The sequence below is a fragment of the Orcinus orca genome, chromosome 10 (genome assembly GCF_937001465.1).
Source record: "Orcinus orca chromosome 10, mOrcOrc1.1, whole genome shotgun sequence".
Lineage (NCBI taxonomy): Eukaryota > Metazoa > Chordata > Mammalia > Artiodactyla > Delphinidae > Orcinus > Orcinus orca.
In genome coordinates, this window is record NC_064568.1 from 72,331,237 (window position 1) to 72,354,652 (window position 23,416).

At 44.3% G+C, this 23,416-nt stretch overlaps 1 long non-coding RNA gene across 1 annotated transcript; it reads right to left on the reverse strand.

The window, feature by feature from the left end:
• Positions 1 to 11,357: 11,357 nt before the first annotated feature.
• LOC117200581 (uncharacterized) lies at positions 11,358 to 16,575 on the reverse strand. Its single transcript, XR_004482175.2, has 3 exons — positions 16,361 to 16,575; positions 12,898 to 12,999; positions 11,358 to 12,223 (listed from the first exon to the last, which is right to left on the reverse strand). It is a non-coding gene; the product is annotated as an uncharacterized LOC117200581 (long non-coding RNA).
• Between the last annotated feature and the right edge of the window lie 6,841 nt (positions 16,576 to 23,416).

The window sequence follows — 23,416 nt, forward strand, 5'->3', positions numbered from 1 at the left end:
AACACCTATACCACTCTTGGAAGCATCTGGGTTTAGATGAATGATCTATGTCACCTTAAGTATAAGACACAGTCCTTCCTTTCAAAGAAAGAATTTATTGGAGGAGGCTAAGAATAGGCTCAAACCTGAAAGAAATAAAAAAGAAAAGATATCTAAGAGAAGAAACAGGACGCACAGGCTAAATACCAAGTGAGTCTAGTCTTCACAGGGTCACAGGAGGAAGAGACCTAGGCTGGGATGGAAGGCTTTGCGGAGGAGGGGGTGCCCAACTGGGTGGCAAGTGGATGAACAGAAAAAGCAACAGAGGACCTGGATGCGGACCTGCTTTACTGGGATAGGTATATCCTGCCTTCATGGCCAAAGTTGACACAAAGACAGGTGGCTGCTGCTGAGTTGGGGACCCCAAGGTGTGGCAGAGAAAGACTGATGATCGTCCAGAGCCGCCTCTGGCCACCTGCGTCCTGCAGGTGCAAGACTGCCTTGATTGGCAGCCTCGACTGCTGTTTGGGAAGCAGTCGTGGTTCAGCAGCCCTGCTTCAGTGAAACATAAAACAAAGAAGGAGATTCTCACGGCTTGTTATAAAGCAGTCTCAAAAAGATATCTCTGATATCCAACCTTCCTTCACAGGGCACCTGCTGAAGACACAGCCATGATTCACCACAGCAAATGTGTCCCACATCTTCCTTCCTGCAATGCCACCGAAGTTTGGAAAGTTTGGCCCTAGCAGTTCATCCACCCCTGGTCCCCAAACTCTGGTTGGGGTGGGGGACACTGGGCATCTGGATTGCTCCTTCCAATGAGGATGAATTAATTCGTACAAAAGCACACAATCACAGACAGCCACTTGGGCTTAGATGTTCAAATGAGGGTGATGATTGGATGATGCTGAGTCAGGTCAGCATGGCCCAGGGCCTGATTGCTGTTCACTACGCCTGGAGACCAGGACCCGTGGTGCCCCTCAGGTTAACCCCCTCCATTCTTGAGCACCTCTTCCTCCCATCCCCACACCCTGAGTTACAAACTCTCGCCCAGTTTCCACCATCAGCCTCGCGGTCCAACCTCTCTCCCCAGAATTAACAGAGGAACCAGGAACCTATATCCCTGCTTCCAAACTCATCTTCCTGCCCTATAGGCTGATCATCCTCAAACACAGCTGTGTTCATTTTGCCCCTAGGGCTCAGGAATATTCAGGAGTCCCTTATGACCTATGGAATAAAACCCACATTCGAATGGAAGACCCCCATCGACCATCTCCGGCCCCCTTGCCTTCCACCACGTCAGCTCCTTACTTCTCATCAAGGCTTGTCTGCACTAGCCAAATTCCTCCCTTCGAGCCTTGCCATTTCTGGTCCAGATCATCACTTTTCCACTCTCCCCACCTCGAAGACCGTCCTCTCGTCAGCAAATCCATTCCCATGGCTGAAGCAAAAGTACCAACTTTGAACCTTCCCAAAGACCAAATATCACTGTGATGAGTGATCAGTATGTCCTTCAGGTCAAGACTGAATAAACAAATGAAGAAGCCCATCCTGGTCAGCCCCCTCTGAGTCTGATAATCCTCCCTGATGTGGTGGAGGCTTGGCAAGAGCAGGTATAACTTCCTGTTTGAATCATTTGCCCAAATTGGTGGTAATTTGCGATTTTGCGGAACAGATTTTAATATCTTGTGGTGAGGCCGGTGTTTTGGAGTTGAATGACTTTCCTGCAGAGAGAACCTGGCAGACCGTCCAACACCCAAATTTAAACTCAGTTTTTATTTCACTCTGCTCATCTGCCACGTATGCAGTGGTCGTCAGGAAGTGTTAAGAAAATGGTATTTCCTACTGAAAATGACCACCTTTCCCCACCAAGGGAAACAGAACACCTTAACGATGGTGCAAACAGCAGTCCCTTTGCGGGGTTGGTGGTGTCGGCCTCCTCCCCAACTTGACTGTAAGCTCTCTGCCTGCTTGGTTCACTCCTGGGTTCCTGGGGCCTAACACGAGGCAGGAGCTCAATAATCAACAAAATTAGATACAAAAGCAAATATTTCAAATAAGAAAAGAAATCGTAACAAATGACAAATTCTAAAGAGCTGACAGATACTACCAATGTCACACAATTCAGAAAAATACATTTGTATGCATTAAATTATTTAATTATTATTATTGATTATAATAATCATTTAATAAAATAATTTAATTATTCTTATTAACCAAAGAAATTGTCATACCCCTCTGATACTAAACTTTTTTTTTTTAATTGTGAACAAAACAGCTCTTTTAATGTTGAGATGATTCAGTTTTCTAAAGTAATCAAAGACAACATGAAGCACAGGAAATTATTTTGATAAAATACAAAATCTTTGCTTTCTAGGAAGATTAATTAAAAGGTAAAGAAAATCCTTTTGTAATCTCTTATCAGGAGCTGACCAATAGTTCAAGAAAACTTGCCTTTCAGCAGATGAAGGAAAATTAAGTTTTAGTATTACATACGTACACAGTTGATATTAAAGCTTATTTGAAACAACTATAACAAATTCATCCAGGTTTAGTCAGCTAAAATTACACAAGGTTAAATTATACAAGGTAATATTCTCTATCTCTCTTCCCAAATCTCTATATCCATTTACATCTATTTAATTTGTTTGTTCTTTTTTTCTTTTCTTTTCTTTTTAAGGTGCTTTATTTTTTTTTAATTTTTGAATTTTATTTACTTTATTTTTTTTAATACAGTAGGTTCTTATTAGTCATCAATTTTATACACATCAGTGTATACACATCAATCCCAATCTCCCAATTCATCACACCACCACCCCCATCCCCTGTGGCTTTCCCCGCTTTGTGTCCATACGTTTGTTCTCTAAATCTGTGTCTCAATTTCTGCCCTGCAAACCGGTTCATCTGTACCATTTTCCTAGGTTCCACGTATATGCGTTAATATATGTTATTTGTTTTTCTCTTTCTGACTTACTTCACTCTGTACGACAGTCTCTAGATCCATCCACGTCTCAACAAATGACCCAATTTCGTACCTTTTTATGGCTGAGCAATATTCCATTGTATATATGTACCACATCTTCTCCATCCATTCGTCTGTTGATGGGCATTTAGGTGGCTTCCATGACCTGGCTATTGTAAATAGTGCTGCAATGAATATTGGGGTGCATGTGTATTTTCCAATTATGGTTTGCTCTGGGTATATGCCCAGTAGTGGTATTGTCATATCATATGGTAATTTTATTTTTAGTTTTTTAAGGAACCTCCATACTCTCCTCCATAGTGGCTGTATCAATTTACTTTCCCAATAACAGTGCAAAAGGGTTCCCTTTTCTCCACACCCTCTCCAGCATTTGTTGTTTGTAGATTTTCTGATGATGCCCATTCTAACTGCTGTGAGGTGATACGTCATTGTAGTTTTGATTTGCATTTCTCTAATAATTAGTGATGTTGAGCAGCTTTTCATGTGCTTCTTGGCCATCTGTATGTCTTCTTTGGAGAAATGTCTATTTAGGTCTTCTGACCATTTTTGGATTGGGTTGTTTGTTTACTTAATATTGAGCTGCATGAGCTGTTTATATATTTTGTAGATTAATCCTTTGTCCGTTGATTCATTTGCAAATATTTTCTCCCATTCTGAGGGTTGCCTTTTTGTCTTGTTTATGGTTTCCTTTGCTGTATAAAAGCTTTGACGTTTCATTAGGTCCCATTTGTTTATTTTTGTTTTTATTTCCATTACTCTAAGAAGTGGATTAAAAAAGGTCTTGCTGTGATTTATGTCAAAGAGTGTTCTTCCTATGCTTCCTCTAAGAGTTTTATAGTGTCTGGTCTTACACTTAGGTCTCTAATCCATTTGGAGTTTATTTTTGTTTATGGTGTTAGGGCATGTTCTAATTTCATTCTTTTACATGAAGCTGTCCAGTTTGCCCAGCACCACTTATTGAAGAGACTATCTTTTCTCCATTGTATATCCTTGCCTCCTTTGTCATAGATTAGCTGACCATAGGTGCGTGGGTTTATCTCTGGGCTTTCTATCCTGGTCCATTGATCTACATTTCTGTTTTTGTGCCAGTACCATATTGTCTTGATTACTGTAGCTTTGTAGTATAGTCTGAAGTCAGGGAGTCTGATTCCTTAGCTCCGTTTTGTTCCCTCAAGACTGCTTTGACTATTCAGGATCTTTTGTGTCTCCATACAAATTTTAAGATTTTTTGTTCCAGTTCTGTAAAAAATGCCATTGGTAATTTGATAGGGATTGCATTGAATCTGTAGATTGCTTTGAGTAATATAGTCATTTTCACAATATTGATTCTTCTAATCCAAGAACATGGTATATCTCTCCATCTGTTGGTATCATCTTTAATTTCTTTCATCAGTGTCTTATAGTTTTCTGCATACAGGTCTTTTGTCTCTGAGGTAGGTTTATTCCTAGGTATTTTATTCTTTTTGTTACAGTAGTAAGTGGGAGTGTTTCCTTAATTTCTCTTTCAGATTCTTCATCATTAGTGTATAGGAATGCAAGAGATTTCTGTGCATTCATTTTGTATCCTGCAACTTAACCAAATTCATTCATCAGCTCTAGTAGTTTTCTGGTGGCATCTTTAGGATTCTCTGTGTACAGTATCATGTCATCTGGAAACAGTGACAGTTTTACTTTTTCTTTTGCAATTTGTATTTCTTTTTCTTCTCTGATTGCCATGGACTTCCAAAGCTATGTTGAATAATAGTGGTGAGAGTGGACGTCCTTGTCTTGTTCCTGATCTTAGAGGATAAGCTTTCAGTTTTTCATCACTGAGAATGATGTTTGTTGTGTGTTTGTCATATATGGCCTTTATTATGTTTAGGTAGGTTCCCTCTATGCCCACTTTCTGGAGAGTTTTTATCATAAATGGGTGTTGAATTTTATCAAAATCTTTTTTGGCATCTATTGAGATGATCATATGGTTTTTCTTCTTCAATTTGTTAATATGGTGTATCACATTGATTGATTTGCATATATTGAAGAATCCTTGCATCCATGGGATAAATCCCACTTGATCATGGTGTATGATCCTTTTAATGTGTTGTTGGATTCCATTTGCTAGTATTTTGTTGAGTATTTTTGCATCTATGTTCATCAGTGATATTGGTCTGTAATTTTCTTTTTATGTAGTATCTTTGTCTGGTTTTGAGATCAGGGTGATGGTGGCCTCATAGAATGAGTTTGGGAGTGTTCCTTCCTCTGCAGTTTTTTGGAGGAGTTTGAGAAGGATGGGTGTTAGCTCTTCTCTAAATGTTTGATAGAATTCACCTGTGAAGCCATCTGGTCCTGGACTTTTGTTTGTTGGAAGATTTTAATCACAGTTTCAGTTTCATTACTTGTGATTGGTCTGTTCATATTTTCTATTTCCTCCTGGCTCAGTCTTGGAAGGTTATACCTTTCTAAGAATTTGTCCATTTCTTCCAGGTTGTCCATTTTACTGGCATAGAGTTGCCTGTAGTAGTCTCTTAGGATGCTTTGTATTTCTGCCGTGTCTGTTGTAACTTCTCCTTTTTCATTCCCAATTTTATTGATTTGAGTCCTCTCCCTCTTTTTCTTGATGAGTCTGGATAATGGTTTATCAATTTTGTTTATCTTCTCAAAGAACCAGCTTTTAGTTTTATTGATCTTTGTTATTGTTTTCTTTGTTTCTATTTGATTTATTTCTGCTCTGATCTTTATGATTTCTTTCCTTTTACTAACTTTGGGTTTTGTTTGTTCTTCTTTCTCTAGTTCCTTTAGGTGTAAGGTTAGATTGTTTATTTGAGTTTTTTTCTTGTTTCTTGAGGTAGACTTGTATAGCTATAAACTTCCCTCTTAGAACTGCTTTTGCTGCATCCCATAGGTATTGGATAGTCGTGTTTTCATTGTCAGATTTCCCCTTTGATTTCTTCAGTGATCTCTTTGTTATTTAGTAACATATTGTTTAGCCTCCATGTGTTTGTGTTTTTTACGTTTTTTCCCTGTAATTCATTTCTACTCTCATAGCGTTGTGGTCAGAAAAGATGTTTGATATGATTTCAATTTTCTTAAATATACTGAGGCTTGATTTGTGACCCAAGATGTGATCTATCCTGGGAATGTTCCACGCACACTTGAGAAGAAAGTGTTATCTGCTGCTTTTGGATGGAATGTCCTATAAATATCAACTAAATCTATCTGGTCTGTTGTGTCATTTAAAGCTTCTGTTTCCTTATTTGATTTCATTTTGTATGATCTGTCCATTGGTGTAATTGGGGTGTTAAAGTCCCCCACTATTATTCTGTTACTGTTGACTTCCTCTTTCATAGCTGTTAGCAGTTGCTTTATGTATTGAGGTGCTCCTATGTTGGGTGCATATATATATATATTTATAATTGTTATATCTTCTTCTTGGATTGATCCCTTGATCATTATGTAGTGTCCTTCCTTGTCTCTTGTAACATTCTTTATTTTAAAGTCTATTTTATCTGATATGAGTATTGCTACTCCAGCTTTCTTTTGATTTCCATTGGCATGGAATATCTTTTTCCATCCCCTCACTTTCAGTCTGTATGTGTCCCTAGGTCTGAAGTGGGTCTCTTGCAGACAACATATATATGGGTCTTGTTTCTCTATCCATTCAGCAAGCCTGTACTTTTGGTTGGAGCATTTAATCCATTCATGTTTAAGATAATTATCAATATGTGTGTTCCTATTACCATTTTCTTGTTTTGGGTTTGCTTTTGTAGGTCCTTTTCTTCTCTTGTGTTTCCCACTTAGAGAAGTTCCTTTAGCATTTGTTGTAGAGCTGGTTTGGTGGTGCTGAATTCTCTTAGCTTTTGCTTGTCTGTAAAGCTTTTGATTTCTCCATTGAATCTGAATGAGATCCTTGCTGGGTAGAGTAATCTTGGTTGTAGGTTCTTCCTGTTCATCACTTTAAGCGTACCATGCCACTCCCTCTGGCTTGTAGAGTTTCTTCTGAGAAATCAGCGGTTAACCTTATGGGAGTTCCCTTTTATGTTATTTGTCGTTTTTCCCTTGCTGCTTTCAATAATTTTTCTTTGTCTTTAATTTTTGCCAATTTGATCACTGTGTGTCTCTGCGTGTTTCTCATTGGATTTATCCTGTATGAGACTCTCTGTGCTTCCTGGACTTGGGTGGCTATTTTTTTTCCCATGTTAGGGAAGTTTTCAACTATAATCTCTTCAAATATTTTCTCTGGTCCTTTCTCTCTTCTCCTTCTGGGACTCCTATAATGCGAATGTTGTTGGGTTTAATGTTGTCCCAGAGGTCTCTTAGGCTGTCTTCATTTCTTTTCATTCTTTTTTCTTTATTCTGTTCCACAGCAGTGAATTCCACCATTCTGTCTTCCAGGTCAGTTATGCGTTCTTCTGCCTCATTTATTCTGCTATTGATTCGTTCTAGTGTAGTTTTCATTTCAGTTATTGTACTGTTCATCTCTGTTTGTTTGTTCTTTAATTCTTCTAGGTCTTTGTTAGACATTTCTTGCATCTTGTCAATCTTTGCCTCCATTCTTTTTCCGAGGTCCTGGATCATCTTCACTATCATTATTCTGAATTATTTTTCTGGAAGTTTGCCTATCTCCGCTTCATTTAGTTGTTTTTCTGGGGTTTTATCTTGTTCCTTCATCTGGTACATAGCCCTCTGCCTTTTCATCTTGTCTATCTTTCTGTGATTGTGTTTTATTTTTTCCACAGGCTGCAGGATTGTAGTTGTTCTTGCTTCTACTGTCTGCCCTCTGGTGGATGAGGCTATCTAAGAGGCTTGTGCAACTTTCCTGATGGGTGGGACTGGTGGTGGGTAGAGCTGACTGTTGCTCTGGTGGGCAGAGCTCAGTAAAACTTTAATCCGCTTGACTGCTAATGGGTGGGGCTGGGTTCCCTCCCTGTTGGTTGTTTGGCCTGAGGCAACACAACACTGGAGCCTACCTGTGCTCTTTGGCAGATTCTGGGAGGGCTCACACCAAGGAGTACTTCCCAGAACTTCTGCTGCCAGTGTCCTTGTCCCCACGGTGAGCCACAGCCACCCCCACCTCTGCAGGAGACCCTCCAACACTAGCAGGTAGGTCTGGTTCATTCTCCCCTCGGGTCACTGCTCCTTCCCCTGGGTCCCAATGCACACACTACTTCGTGTGTGCCGTCCAAGAGTGGAGTCTCTGTTTCCCCCAGTCCTGTCAAAGTCCTGCAATCAAATCCCACTAGCCTTCAAAATCTGATTCTCTAGGAATTCCTCCTCCCATTGCCAGACCCCCAGGTTGGGAAGCCTGACGTGGAGCTCAGAACCTTCACTCCAGTGGGTGGACTTTTGTGGTATAAGTGTTCTCCAGTCTGTGAGTCACCCACCCAGCAGTTATAGGATTTGATTTTACTGTGATTGTGCCCCTCCTACTCTCTCATTGTGGCTTCTCCTTTGTCTTTGGATATGGGGTATCTTTTTTGTTGAGTTCCAGTGTCTTCCTGTTGATGATTGTCCAGCAGCTAGCTGTGATTCTGGTGTTCCCACAAGAGGGAGAGAGAGCACATCCTTCTCCTCCACCATCTTGGTTCAGGATCCGATACTAAACTTTTAAGGACTAATAATTTTATGCATTTGATGAGTGGAAGAATTTCCATAGACCAACTTCTGGCTCCATGTTTCAAACCTGATTTTTCTCCACTCCCCACACACTTCTGGTGCTGGTTGCCATGGGCTCTCTTCACGCAGTGACCTGACTTTGGCCTACACTTTTGTGTCCCATTACAAGGTGAATGGACACAGAGGGCAGTAGTAGCATCCCTGGAAGCCATTCCTCCACTGGGGTGACTAGGAAAATTTAATTATAGGTGGGAGTGGCCACAAACCATACATGTATCCCACTGAACCCCAACTATCTACATTGTCAACTCAAATGCCCTTTATCCAGGTCTAAGAATGCCGTGTGGCCACCCGAAGGCCACATGACGTGACGGAAAGTGTGCTGGCTGGGAAGCTGCCGTGAAGAGTCAGTAGTCATAACCCTGGCAGTTTAAGCATCATTTGCTCATTTTACAGAAACATGTGACTACGTGGAGACATCACAGATGGTCCTGCCAGGGCTCTGGAAGGGCCGGTGTAGCTGAAGGCCCTGAATAAGCCTCACCAGCTTCACAGGAAATCTTCACCTTCTTTGCCCTCCCCTACCTCAGGAAGGAGAATGACCAACTGAGATAACACAGAAGCAAACCACTTTAAATGTGTGTGTATTAGTTTGCTGGGACTGCTGTAACAAAGTGCCATAGACTGGGTGGCTGAAACAATAGCAATGTATTGTCTCACTGTTCTGGAGGCTGGAATTCCAAGATCAAGGTGTCAGTAGGGTTGGTTCCTTCTGAGGGCTGTGAGGAAGGGATCTGTTCCAGGCCTCTCTCCTTGGCTTGTATTGATGGCTTCTCTGTGTCTCCTTATATCATCTTCCCTCTATGCATGCTTCTCTCTATGTCCAAATTGTCCCCTCTTCATAAGGGCACCAATGGATTAAGGCTCACCCTAATGACCTCTTTTTAACTCGACCACCTCTGAAAAGACCCCATCTCCAAATAAGGCCACATTCTGGGCATTAGGACTCCCAGCATATCATTCTGAGGGGACACATTTCAACTCGTAAAGGTATAAAATACAAACTGGTATGTGCATCTCTGCAGAAAATTGAAAGAAAGGGAGAGAAACCCAGAGAGACTCAGAGAGAGGGAGGGAGCTGTTATCTTGTTTACACTTTGCATTTAGAAAAATTACCTCATTAGCTGTCTGTCTGCATCCAGGCCCAGCTGCAACCACTAAATCAATCATTTGGGGATCCGTTTGGCTTTCTTGGACACCATGAATGGCACGTTTTTGAATCTGCTTTGACTTCAGTGGCTGTCTCAAATGTCAAAAATGATGGAGGGGGTAGAAAGGCTGAAGTCTGAGGACAGAGAAGATGGGTCCTCATCTGGCTGAAGGATGAAACTGAGAAGAAGGTCAACCATCCCAGAGAGGATGGGACAGGGAATAAGGACAGGTGCCTAGTCCTGGAGTAGCCTGTGATAGTCGCCCACTTTGCACTTGAAAGAGTTAGGGACAAGCAAGCCCTACTTATACAGAAGGCAATAAATCTAGGGAACTTCTCAGCCCAAGAAGTGATGTAAGATGAAAATACAAATTCAAGACAAAGTTACTTAAATTATTGGATAACACCATCTTCTCCAATTCGTTTCTGGGAGTCCTGAGAGGTGCCTCTTAGGTCTTTAGAGCAGCTGGACGTTGGAGAAGCTCTGCCCTTGCAGGAGGTGCACACAGCCCTTCGTAGATACCATTCATGGACTTGGAACTCCAGTTCCTGCTCCCTGAGGACTCAGGAACAACCATCATGGGGAAAAAGCAGAGGTTAGCTGTCACAGCCCTGCCCTATGTCCTTCTCCCAGCAACCAAAAGCTCCCAGAGTACTGGTTCTTGCAAACTGAGCCCTGGAGGGAACCCCAGGCCCTGATTCAGCTGCACCCTGAGTCCCAGCCTAGGCTGAGCTGGAGACCCGACAATGACAAAGAGGAATGTGGTTAAGTAAGTGCTATGTGAATATAAGCCCTGGTAGCAGTAGAATCAGAAGGCACATTGGAAAAAGATGGAGACCAGGCTTGCAACTCCAAACAATCATTATTACAGCAAAACTCTGGAGAATCTGCCATGTCTACTGGATAGACACATAGCCTGCTTAGGCCAGGCTTATTACTAATGGTACAGTGTGACCACTGGTGAATCATAAAATCAGTTTAATGAGTTACTATCAGCCTTTGAAAAACAATAAAACAGTATAGAAAATTCAAAGTGCAGCATACAACAACAGTAGAGTCTGATGAAACTTCTGTTTCCTCTACAGATACATATGTGTGTGTAGGAACAGAACGTGAACATATTTCTTACTATGACTTGAGGCAGGAAAGGCTGAAATGCACTGATCCAGACCATAGCCCCTAGAATAGTTAAACCTAACCTATAGGTCCATGTTCAGCAGAACTGGCTGGAGACCTCGTAAAAATGCATATTTCCAGGTACCACTCTCCAGGGATCTTTTTTGAGCCCATATCACTTAGTTGGGCCTGGGAATCTGAATTTAACAGGCTCCCCTGGTGGTCCTGATATTTTTGTTCTGTGGAATATGATGCAGGGATTGCTGTATTTGGGGGAAAACAAGTAAGTGGCAGGACTGTGTTATAAGAAGCTTTAATGACATAGGACATGCTTGCTTCATCTTAACCCAGAGTCTTGAGAAATAGAGGGCATAGGATGGGTATATGGGGCAGGGGTTGGGGGAGTGATATCCATCCTCCCTTTGTAGTGAAAACTTTAGTATCTTGGGTACCAGTAGACCATGCTTGGTTGTAAACTGTGCTTGCAGGATTCAGAGCCAGGCATACAAAAGGGCTAAATAATTCCTGAGTAAAATTATCTACTGAATAGAATTGTTTACCTGGAGACCCAGATGGCTTTAGGGGCAGCCCTTTGTGAGACACAGCCCTGGACTGGGTGACATCTTGAGATTACCTCTCATCTCTTTCATGTCACAGAGGCTAAGAGCAGCAGGATAGAGGGAGAGGTTGGAAAACAGATTGTCTCAAACACATCTGCCATTGATTAGAGCAGCACTTTTCAAATTGTGGATCATGACTCATTAGTAAGTCATGAAATCAATTTACCATCTTGACAAATAAGATAGAATTGAATACAATAGAAACTACCACTGTGCACTGCGTGTAGTTAGAATGTTACCTATGGCTGCATAACAAACCTAACCCAAAACTTGGCGGGCTTGAAGCAACATTTATTTGTTCATAATTCTGGAATTTAGGCAGGGCTCAGTGAAGACAGCTCTTCTCTGCTCCATGGGCACCAGTTGTTGTGGCTCAACTGAGGCTGGAGGACCCACTTTCAAGATGCGTCATTTACATTGTTGGCAAGCTGAGGCTGGCTATTGGCTGGGAGCTCAGATTGGGTGTCAGCTAGGGCCTCAGTGCTCCAACCAGTGGCCTCTCCGTACTGCTAATTTGGGCAGCCACAGTATGATTTCTGGGTTCCAAGGGAGTACATCACAAGAGCAAAATTCCAAGAGGACAGGCCCCATTGTGCAAGAGCTCAGCAAGCCTCCCCTTGCATCACCCTTGCTAATGTCTTGCTAGTTGAAGCCAGTCACTGGGGGAGGGACATGAATACTGGTAAATGTGGCATGGGGGACCGTAAGGTAAGCATTAGTCCCTGAAAAAAAAAAAGGTTTTTTCCAGTTATATATGTGTATAAGTAGTGAGTAACAATGGAAAATATATTCCTAATAGTTAATCACATTTTGAGAAACACAGTAGCAGAGAGCCTTGGGAAACGAGTAGAAGACAAACTTACTTTATGCCAATTGGTTTCTATTTTCAAGATGCTTCTCTGTATATTTACCCCTATCTGTCCATTTTTCTAATACCTCCCCCCCCCCGCTTTTTTTTTCTTCTTTGTTTCTTTCTCTTTTATTTCTCCTTCTCCCCTTATCTCTTTCCTTCCCAGCCTTAGTATCTCTGCCACTGAACCATATTTTTACACCTTATCTTTCACATTCAAACATCCTCACTTTAAAACACATGCGTACATAGCCTTAATATAAAATGGGGTACCATGTAACCCATTTTCTGCACAGCATCACATACAAATGAGCACAGTTCAGCAGCCAAAAGTAATTTTACATTTGTGTCAGTTTTCCCTGCATCTCTTTAAGAATAGTAAGAGAGATCCAATTTAAATCCAGAGACAAACTCTGTGAAATCCCACTCTCTTTCTTCTCCCAGTTCCCACCCGGCAGCTGCTCTGGGGTCTCCCACTTGCCAAACCCACAAAACTTTCAACACTTAGCCCACAAGGCATTCCCCAACCACCTCCCCTCCACTTACTCCCTCTTCTGAATGTAACTCAGCTTCGCCTCTGGTTCCAACACTCTCTTCCAAGTACCTTGATTCTGTGTCACAAAGGATTGAAAACCTGGATTGAAAAAACTGAACACAGAGAGAGGAGTCAAGACAGAATCTGAAAGGACAAAAAAAATTCTCTTAAAAAAAGTTACAACTGCTTGAATAGTTATAAATTTCACCCCAGCTGCACACACAAAATATGTGTAACTGTGTCTTCTGAGTCCTGAATGGGGAGTCAGGAGAAATTGATTTTAGTTTTGGCTCTGCTGCTAATTAAATGCACAACCTTTGACAAATCATTCAGCTTCTCAGCCCCAAGCTTCCTGATCCACATGATAAGTAATAATACCAATTTCTGAGGGTTGTTGTGAGGTCTAGATGAGCATCTTTATGGAATGTGTCTGGAACACAGCAGGCAAGGAAAAACGTTAATTCCCCTTGTGATTCCTCCTCTGTAACATGGGGTGATGATATATGCCTTGCTCACCTCCCAGGGTCTCTCTAAGGATCAAAGTAGAAAATGCATGTGGAAGCCCTTTATAAACTACAAAGCACGGTGCTAATAATATATAGTATTTTTCGTACGTTATTGAACCCAGCAATCTCATCCCAGTCATATTTTTGCACAATGCCTTGTTCATTATAAGACTCATAAAGAGCTAACTTTTTTGTGTGCAACTATAATAAGAATGTGAGGAAGCTTCCCTTCTCCACTCCATTCCTCTCCCCAACCCAACGCAAGCTTTGCCGTCAAGAGAATCCTGACCCCAAGTCTGAAGAAGAGGATTTTGTGGCTGGGGGAGGGGCTCAGTTGTTCTCAAAATGTGGTTCCCGGACCAGCAGCATCAGCATCACCTAGAAAGTGTAAGATGCAAATGTTAGGCCCCATCTCAGACCTACAGACTCAGAAATTCAGAGCCCAGCGATTTATGTTTTAACAAGCCCTCCAGATGATTCTGACACACATTCAATTTTAAGCACAATAAAGTCAGAGTAATGGCAGCAGGGGGAATGTGAATCTCCCACGTAGACCTGATCATGGTTTTTGGCAGAGAAATCAGCCCTTGTGGTGCAAGATGGTCTACGTGTATTTAGACACTTGAGGACAAGAAAAAAATTCCAACTATAGCACAATATGAAGGATAGCCAGAAGGGTTTCCTTCCTGTCTGCCATGGACCAAGTGTCTGTGTCCGCCCAGAACCCATATGTTGAAATCTTAACCCTAATGTGATGGTTTTAGGAGGTGAGGCCTTTGGGAGGTAATTAGGTCATGAGGGTGGAGCCCTACTGAATGGAATTTGTGCCCTCAGGAGAAGAGGCAAAAGACCTTGCTTCTCTTCTCTCTGCTCTGCTCTCTGCCATGTGAGGATACATTTAGAAGAGAACCATCTGAAACCAAGAAGAGAGTCCCCACTAGACACCAGATTTACTGGCACCTTGATCTTGAACCTTCCAGCCTCCAGTACCTGTTGTTTAAGCCACCCAGTCTACAGTGTATTTGTTATAGCAGCCCAAACTGACAGAGACACACTTTTTCTTTGGGGCTCAATGCTCTCCCCACTTTCCTTGGCTGGGTAGAAACCAACTGTTGCCTAAAAAATGTCAAGAAGTGAAGGAACAACTTTGATTCACAAATCAAGACAGTTGGTGAATATATGCCAGCCAGAAGTGAGGTCAGAAATAGGGTGAGGCATCTAGGGCACAAAATTTTAAAAGTCACTCACTTTGAGGTCACAGAAGTGCAGACTCATCAGAAAAGGGAACTTCTTCTTAGTAGGGTAGAGGCCCCTAAAACCTGGGAGGTTGACCCTGGGGAAGAGTGGTTGCATGAGGAAAGAAGGGGGTGTATTTATGGGGCACTCAGAAAACCTAGGGAATGTTCATCATGGGCTGTCCCAAAAGAATGGACACCAAGGCTCCCCCCGCATGGTGCAGGGAGATAAGTCCACTAGATCATAGGGCCAACACCCAGTTTCCCCTGTGTGTTTGCACTCATCATTGGATCCCCTGAGTAAAGAGCAGATGGTTCTTCTCTGAGTGTGTGTCTGTGGATATGTTTCATTTCAGCCCAGGCCATCATGGCAGCAGGCTCAGTTCCTGGGTCATGGATGGGCCATAGAGACACCTTCCTTGAGACAAAACAGTCCATACTGCTTGACCCCCCGAGAGTCATCACTCGACTCTGAAAAACTCAACTTCCCACCAACCCTACAACCACACTCTATGGGTCAGAGGAGAAGGAGGATAGCACTCTTTACGCAATAATAATAATAGTGATGATAATAAAACAACTCTAAAGACTGCCACTTAAGTGCTTATTAAGTGCCCAGTTCTAAGTGTATGTTCTAGGAATTTTACACATGTTATATTATAGTCATCCACCCGGTAGTATTACCACCTTCATGGGAGGAACCTGAGGCAGGTCACTGCATTGCTCAATCCAAGAGCGCCATGGGACAGGCTGCATAGTCTGTAGTTGTGTAGTGCCCAGCCTGGGGGCCCTGGGTGGTCTCCCTGAGGCTGAGACTCAGAGAGCTTAAGTGACTTGCCCAAGGTTACAGAGCCAGTAGGTGACAGAACACCAACTGCATCTGCTACAGAGCCGTGCAGAAGAGAGGCCGTGCAACTCTTTGGGTGGGGTGGGGCTTGGGAAGGAAGGGAGAGGAGCCACCAGCTCTCTGAGGATGGGTGAGTCAGGAGGAGGAAGATAGAGCGGGTTTTGCAGTGGCTTTGTACAGAGAGGTAAGAAGCAGCAGGCAGCCTGCAGCTCTCAGGTGGAAGCTGGAGAGGGGACTGGAGGGTCCACCCTGGCCACTTCCACCCACAGCAGGCCGAAAATGGAGAGAGGGAAAGTAGGTTCACATCTTGGACCCTGAGAGGTTGGGTTTCTCCATTCATTTTATAGACACGTGCGTGCACGTACGCGCGCGCGCGCACGCGCGCGCACACACACACACACACACACACACACACACTGAGCTCTACTCACAGTGCCAAGTGTCAAAGGTTCAAAATATATATAGCCCAACCCCTGCCTTTGAGGAGCTCATGGTCCAGAGGGGGAGGCAGGTGATTACAATGTAGCGTGAATCGTGAATCGTGCTGGGAGAGGCTAACAGGTGCCTCAGGGCGGCACAGAGGAGCAGAGGAGGGAGGTCTGATGCTGCCCCACAAGGGACAGGAGGATGGAGAGGCTGGGAGGCAGCCAAGGGCCGGCTCATGAAAGGCCTTGTGTGCCAAACTGATGCTACAGAGATTGGGTTTTTGTCTTAAGAGCCATGGGGAACAAGGGAGGAGTTTCAAGCAGGACAGCGACATTACTGACTTTTTAGTAGTCAGGGTTTTCCACAGAAACAGAACCAATTACATATATGTTATATATTTTTATATATATATATATATATATATATTTAGAACGTGATTCATTATAAGGAATTGACTCACATGATTACAGAAGTCCCACGATCTGCCGTCTGCGAGCTGGAGACCCAGGAAGGAAAGCCGGTGGTATAGTTTGAAGGCCTGAGAGCCAGGGAGCCCATGGTAGAGACTCCAGGCTGAGAACAAGGACATGAAGGGCAGGAGAAGATGGATGTCCCAGCTCAGCAGTCAGCCAGAGACAATTCAACCTTCCTCCACCTTTTCGTTCCATTCAGGCCCCGGATGTATTTGTTGGACAGTGCCCACCCAGTGGGAAGAGTCATCTGCTTTACTCATTCCCCATTGCAAATGCTAATCTCTTCCAGAAACGCCCTCAGAGACACACCCAGAAATAACATTTCACCAGCCATCTGGGCATCCCTTCCTTGGCCCTGTCAAGTTGACGCGTAAAATTAACCATCCCAGAGTATTATTTAGAAACGCCATTCCGGCTGCTGTGTGGATGACGGATTAGGGGTGGATGGCCAGTAAGGGCTCGGGAGTTATCACTCAGCCAGTTCAGCCAGAACAAGGGGAGAGGAGGCCAGACCCACCTCGTCCCCAGACATGCCCTACTATAATGGGGAGACACTTCCTGTCCTAAACAAACTACTTCACTCTCAGTTCAGCCCCTCAACTGGCAAGTTCAGCCTCCATTCAGACCCCCAGGCAGCACCCGCGACAGCGTCCAAGAGAAAGGGGTGCACATGGGAGGGTAGGACATGGACTTGGGATGGACACAGGTGGCACAGCTGCCCCGGTGTCAGAGTCACATAAAGAGGGGCCACCCAGCGGAGGAGGCAGGTGAGGGGCACAGACCCCTGGCTGTGGGAAGAGGGGTCAGAACACCTGAAATGGCTGGAGGCCACAGGTCTGGGAGAAGGCTGGGGGATTGCGGTTGCATTTTGCTTTCTTGCTGCCATTGTTACATTGACTCCCACTCCCGGGTCCTTACTCATTAGGTTAGTGGGTCCTTACACACACACACACACACACACACACACACACACACACATACGTGCGTGCACGCGCCTTCCTGGGGCGCAAAGAAAGCTATTATAGGCACTTAAAATTTCAACTCCAGGGTTAGAGCAAATAGATAGAGGTCAGTGGGCACAGACTTCAGGGGTGTCTATTGGATTGTAGGAATCCCAGCTTCTATCCATTCCAACAGATGATCAGGGCAAATACAGCTCTGACCCTGGCCACATTTTCTTCCCAGTAAGTGATCCCTCAGCTGAGAAAGCCAGAAGCTCCATCCTTTCATGGCTGACAAAGGCTGGGGATGTCCCAGGTCTTAGAACAGCTTCTCAGAGGGACCTCTTCATGATGCCAGAGATCAAGGGCAGGAACAGGACCTTGGAAATCACTCAGTGTGGCTTCTCCCTGATACTGAGGACCAGAGAAGTTGAATGGCTCCCTCACAATCACATCCTATCGTATGTGTATTTGTCCTTCCACAAACACCTACCACCTGCCAAGCTTTGTTGTGATGGTGGGGATATAACAGTGAACAAGAACGGTCCCTGCTCTCAAGGAGCTTCAGTTCTAGTTAGTTATAACCAAGAAAGTACATGGATGCCAGGTGGCAATAAGTGTCAGGAGAGAGGGATAGAGAGTGCTTTGGAGGTGAGGACAATTTTAAGCAGGAAAACATTTGAGTAGAGACCTGAAGGAGGTGAGGGAGCCTCTTCTGGGGGAAGAATGTTCCAGGCAAAGGGGACCACGAGTGCAAAGTCCCTAAGGCAGGGGCATGGCTGAATGTTTGAAGAGAAGCAAGGAGGACAGTATAGCTAGAATAGAGCTAATCAGGAAGGGAACAGGAGTAGTTGAAGTCAGAGGTACAGAGAGGTTTGGGGCCTGACGGGGCCTGGAGGCCATCGTAAGGCCATTGTAAGGACGTGGCCTTTACTCGAGTGGGATGGGAGCCACTGGAGGGCTCCAGGCAGGGAAAGACCTGCTCTGACTTGGGTTTTCATTGGCTGCTGTGTTGTGAGTAGACAGAAGGGTAGCAAGGGTGAGACTGGGGGACCAGTTTAAGAGATTTTGCTACTGCACAAATCTAGGCCACAAAGAAAGATGGCTCAGAAGAGAGAGGCAGCAGTGGAGGTGGGAGATGTAATCAGACAGAGATTGGAGGGCTAAGGCAATAGTATCTACTGAAAGATGGGATGGGCGTGTGAGAGGAAGAGGGGAATCAAAATGACCCTAAGGGTTTTGTCTCAAGCTACTAGAAGAAGGAGCTGCCACTAACCATGATGGAGGAGACTGAGGGAGAGCAGGTTTTGGCCTGAGCGTGTTACGCAAGGTGCCCTTAGACATCAGGTGACAGTGGACAGGAGGTAGCAGATATAGGAGTCAGTGTAGAGATGAGGTCACGGGGCAGAGCCAGGCCTTGAACCCAAGAATTCACAGACCACACTGCTTCTGAGGGAAGTGCCTATTCCCCGAGCTCCAAAATGAAAACTCCATCATTTAGAATCATAACTGAATACAGTATTAAGCTTTCAAATAGGTTTCCAAAATTCTAATAAATGCTAGTTTATCTGGCATCTTTCGAACCAGAAATTCTCTTAGCTAAGACTTTCCTATTTATTCCTTCAAGAATGAACAAAAAGAAAGAAAGAAAGAAAAGTCTATCACTTGAGAAAGGCTGGGCTGGTGATGAAGAACCGCCACGCGGTCCTTGGGGCAAAACTGCACAGAGGGATCACAGCCACGGAAGAGCTAGCACGCTAGAGCACTGACATTCAACTTGAGCCCATGCTGTGTCCAGAAAAAAGTGAAGGTAAATTCCCCCCCAAGGTGCATCCATCCTCAAAGACCCCCAGGAGCTCACAGGAGAACTTGCTTTGCAATGAGTGATACGGGTTTGCTTAAGCCTCACTCAGACAGCAGGACGAGCACATTCGACTAATATTCTCTAGATCCACAAATCCCAAAGGCCCGAGCTACAGAGAGGAGAGACGAGCTAAGGAGGAAAGCTGCCTGCTGGTATTTGCAAAGCATCACCCAATCCATCAGCAGGTACACAAGGGCCGCTGGGTTGAGAGGGAAGAATATTTTAAGGGAGGTCTTAGTGGGATTCCCCAGAAGCAGACACAGAGATAAGGATGTGGCTGGAAGTAGTTTATTTGGGAAGTGAGCCCAGGAAGCAGCAGCAGGAGAGTGGGGAGGTAAGACAGGGACAGAGTGTTTTAGTGAACTCGGTTCCAATGGGTACCCTCCAGGACACTGCATAGAACATGTCACAGGTCTGTCCCACCTGAGAGGCAAGGAACTGGGCTATTTATCCTCTAACTCTCATTTGTTATTGGTTGAGAGCTCCTCCCATAGACTTTAACTCCCCAACACTTCTGGTCTGTCCCCTACCTGAGTCGCCTACTCTCCAGCAGCCAGAGAATTCCCTGGAGCAGAGAGCAGCAGTGTTTGCAGTAGGAAGCTGTAGGTGTGAGCTGAAACCAGAGTACCAGGGTGAGTGGGCACCACGGTGGGTTCCACAGGGACTGCCTGGGCTCTCCATCCATAGTTCAGACTCTGAGAACCGTCTTCATTCCAGAAAACAGGACTGAGATGAATGATTCTTCTCATTCCTGTAAGAAGAGCTAGAAAACAGAGCAGAACAGAGTCTCACTGGTCCCAACAGAGAGAAGGCACCCTTGGGGCCTCTCAGATTGGAGATCAGGGCCGTGGCAATGCCCAAACAGAGTCGGAATTTTGCAGTGTGTTGGGGAGAGGCAACCCTCCCCCGGAAATAGATTGAGATCCAGTTCTCTGGGCTCTTAGTGGAGCGTTTTAAGAAAGTGCATAAGCAGTAGCTGAGGCTCAGGAAGGAGGGTTCTGGAGCACAGAGCTGCAAGCCAGACCACGGAGTTAGCATTCTAGCATTCTAGTCAAGGATTACCCCGTTCCTTAGTGTAGGGACCCGGAGACTGACATCACACCCTCTGTATCCTTGTCAGTTTATCCTATGTGCATGTGTACTATACATCTGCCTGCATCCTTGAGAAAACACAGACATTCACATCAACAACTCATTTTGTCATCTTCATAAAGTCCCAAGTTTAAGAGCCCGCCCTAAGTATTATCATTCACAGACCTCTGGATGGATAGATCCTATATGACTATTGGACCCCATTTTCTCTTGCCCATATTGGACAAAACTAGATAAACAGCACCCATCCCTCCCTCCCCAAAATTCAATTTGAATGAGCAGTCCCTTATGAAACAGCTCAAACTTGTACGGCTGACCATTTGTCAGGAAACTGTTACTTGTAAGGTGGTTACAAGATAAATGAGAGAGGATCCCTGCCTTTCGAGAGCTTCCAGGTCCTGCAAACAAATACCTGCTCTTTAGTCAGGTACGTGCTGCAATAGTTCCATAAATAGAATGTCAGAACGGCAGTGGCTCCACACACAGCCCAGAGCTTTGGGGACTGGATTTTTAGACCCCTGGAGCTCCCTCCATCGGAGCCCCGCTCCTTCCCTCCTCTTCAGATCAGCCTCCCAGGTGCTCATACACTGACCACTTTTCAGCCATCAGTATCGGCCACCCCATTCAACTTGCATTTGCAGCCTATGTTTGCATGGTTTTGTGGGGGGGTTTGTTTTTCTGACGACGCTGCGAGGTGTAAAATAGCCTTTGGAATTGTATGGCCCTGTCTGACCCAAGTACCTCTACCTGTAACAGGCTGTGTGACCTTCAGACAGCTGCTTAACCCCTCTGACCTGGTCATTAGAAAAATGGAGATGATAATAATAACCTTAGGGTGAACCCTATGAAAAAGCCTTTTTGTAGGTTAAAAATGGTTGAATATTGGCACTTTCATATTAGGTTCCACCTAATACCTACCTTGTAGGACTGTAGGAACAGTTTAGTGAGAAGAGTATATGTGTCACTGCTGTGGCCCCATAACTAACTAGCTTAGGACCCCAGAGGAAGGTCACCTTCCCCTTAGTACCCGAATCACTACTCCTTTCAAATATCTGCAGGATGAGGGTCCAAAGTCTGTTCTTCTATAGAACTCCCAGTGATTTCTGGAAATTCTTGTGCTCCCTTGTTCCCTCCACCGTGTTGCCTCCATAGTGAAGGCTGATGTTAATTGCACGTTTACTCTCTGCCAGATATTGTGCCCAGCACTTTGCACGTATACACCCATCTAGCCCTCCTCTCCACCCATGTGAGCTAGGTACTGCTACCATCATCCCCCTTCACAGATACGGAAACTGAAATGTGGAGAAGCAAAGTATTTTTCCAAGGTCACACAACCGGCAAGTGGGAGAGTCAAAACCCAGCCATCAGCTCCAGCCACCTTCCTTCACCTGCTGGCGTCCTGCCACTGCTGCCATCAGGAATTGTTCCATGCCAGCATCCTGCAGGCGCCCCTCTCCATGAACCTATGGGTTCCGGGCAGGGGCACTGGCCTTCCTATTTCTCCAAAGTACTGAGATCAGGCAAATTTGTTAGGAGACTGATTAAAGGGAAAGAAAGAGAACAAAATCAAGCAGAATTAAGAATGAGAAAGGAGACATAAACCTAGATGCACTCGGGATTAAAAGGTTACAAAGGAAATCTACATCAACTCAGCAGAAACAAAATAGGAAATCTAGAAGTGGATATTTACCTAGAAAAATACAAATTACCTAAATTGACCCGAGGAGAAGTAGAAAATGAGAAGGCCAGTTACCACAGAAGAGACTAGAAAGGTGATTAAAGATCTACCATTATAAAAGGCACCAGGAACAGATGGTTTCACAGCTGAGTTCTATGTAACCTTTAAAGAACAAATAATTCCAATGTTATTTAAATTCTTCCAGATCATAGGAAAAGATAAAGCGCTGCAATTCACTTTATGAAGCCCACTTTGCCTTAGTACGAAAACCTGATGCAGAGTGCTTAGAAAAAGGAAACTCTAGACCGATTATTCTTCTGAATAGAAACGTAAAAATTTGAAATAAAACACTAGTAAATGAAATCTGGCAAAATGTCCTTATGATCAAGTGGGATTTATCCTAGTAACACAGATTTATAACAGGAAATCAATTAACATAATTCATTACACTAACAAATCCAAGGGAAAAATATGATCATATCCATAAATGATGAAAGCGTTTGATGAAATATAAACTCCAAGGAAAATCAAAATAGAAGAAATTCATTCATTCTTTCAATGAGTATGTACTGAGCACCACAATGCATTTAACTGGGTTCCAGGGATTGTTGCCATGACCATATCAGACAAAGATTCCCTGCCCTCAGGGAGCTCATATTCTAGTAAGAGAGACAGGCAACATACAGGGTGTATAAGGAAAGAATATATGATGTTAGGGATATATGCTAAATAGAAAAATTATAGCAAGGGTAGGAAGTTAGACTGTCAGACAGGACGGTCAGGGAAAATGTTACTAAGAAATGACAGCTGAAAAAAGAGCCAGGAAGGACATTCTAGGCATAGGGAGCAGCAGTGTGACAACCATGGGGTGGGCACATGTGTCCTGGAGAAACAGCTCAAGAAGGCCAGTGTTCCATGGAGTGATGGAGGATAAGACGTTAATTAGCCGGTTGCTGCAACCAGATTAGAGGCGTCCAGCAAAGCTTCACTGAACACCTGTGGCCTGACAAGGACAACGCGGGAGGTGACTTACGCTGCTGCCCTAGATCGCTACTCTTGTGCTCGCAGGCCTGGCCCTCAGCTCAGGGCTTCTGCCCGCCCTTGGCAGGCACCATATGGTGGGCTAGCTGAGCACCCTTGCATCAGAATCACTGGACCCCACCTTCCCCTGAGTTCCCAACAGAACCTTCAGACCCAGTGAAAGCTGAGATGATGTCATTTTTCAAGGGAAACCCCACACCTGAACCCACAGGGCTGGGCTGACTCCCAAGACCAGACAAAGCCATCACAATAGCTGATAGATCCTCTCCCACAATCCGGATTATTCAGCCTGAAACCACACTATGTCAGGGACTCCAAAGGTCTGTGTAATTAGAGAAACACGTTTTCTAATTCCTCAAGGACACAGACTGGTGAAGCACATCAAAATTCCATGACTAGACAGAACACACCCTCTGTCTGTTGAAAG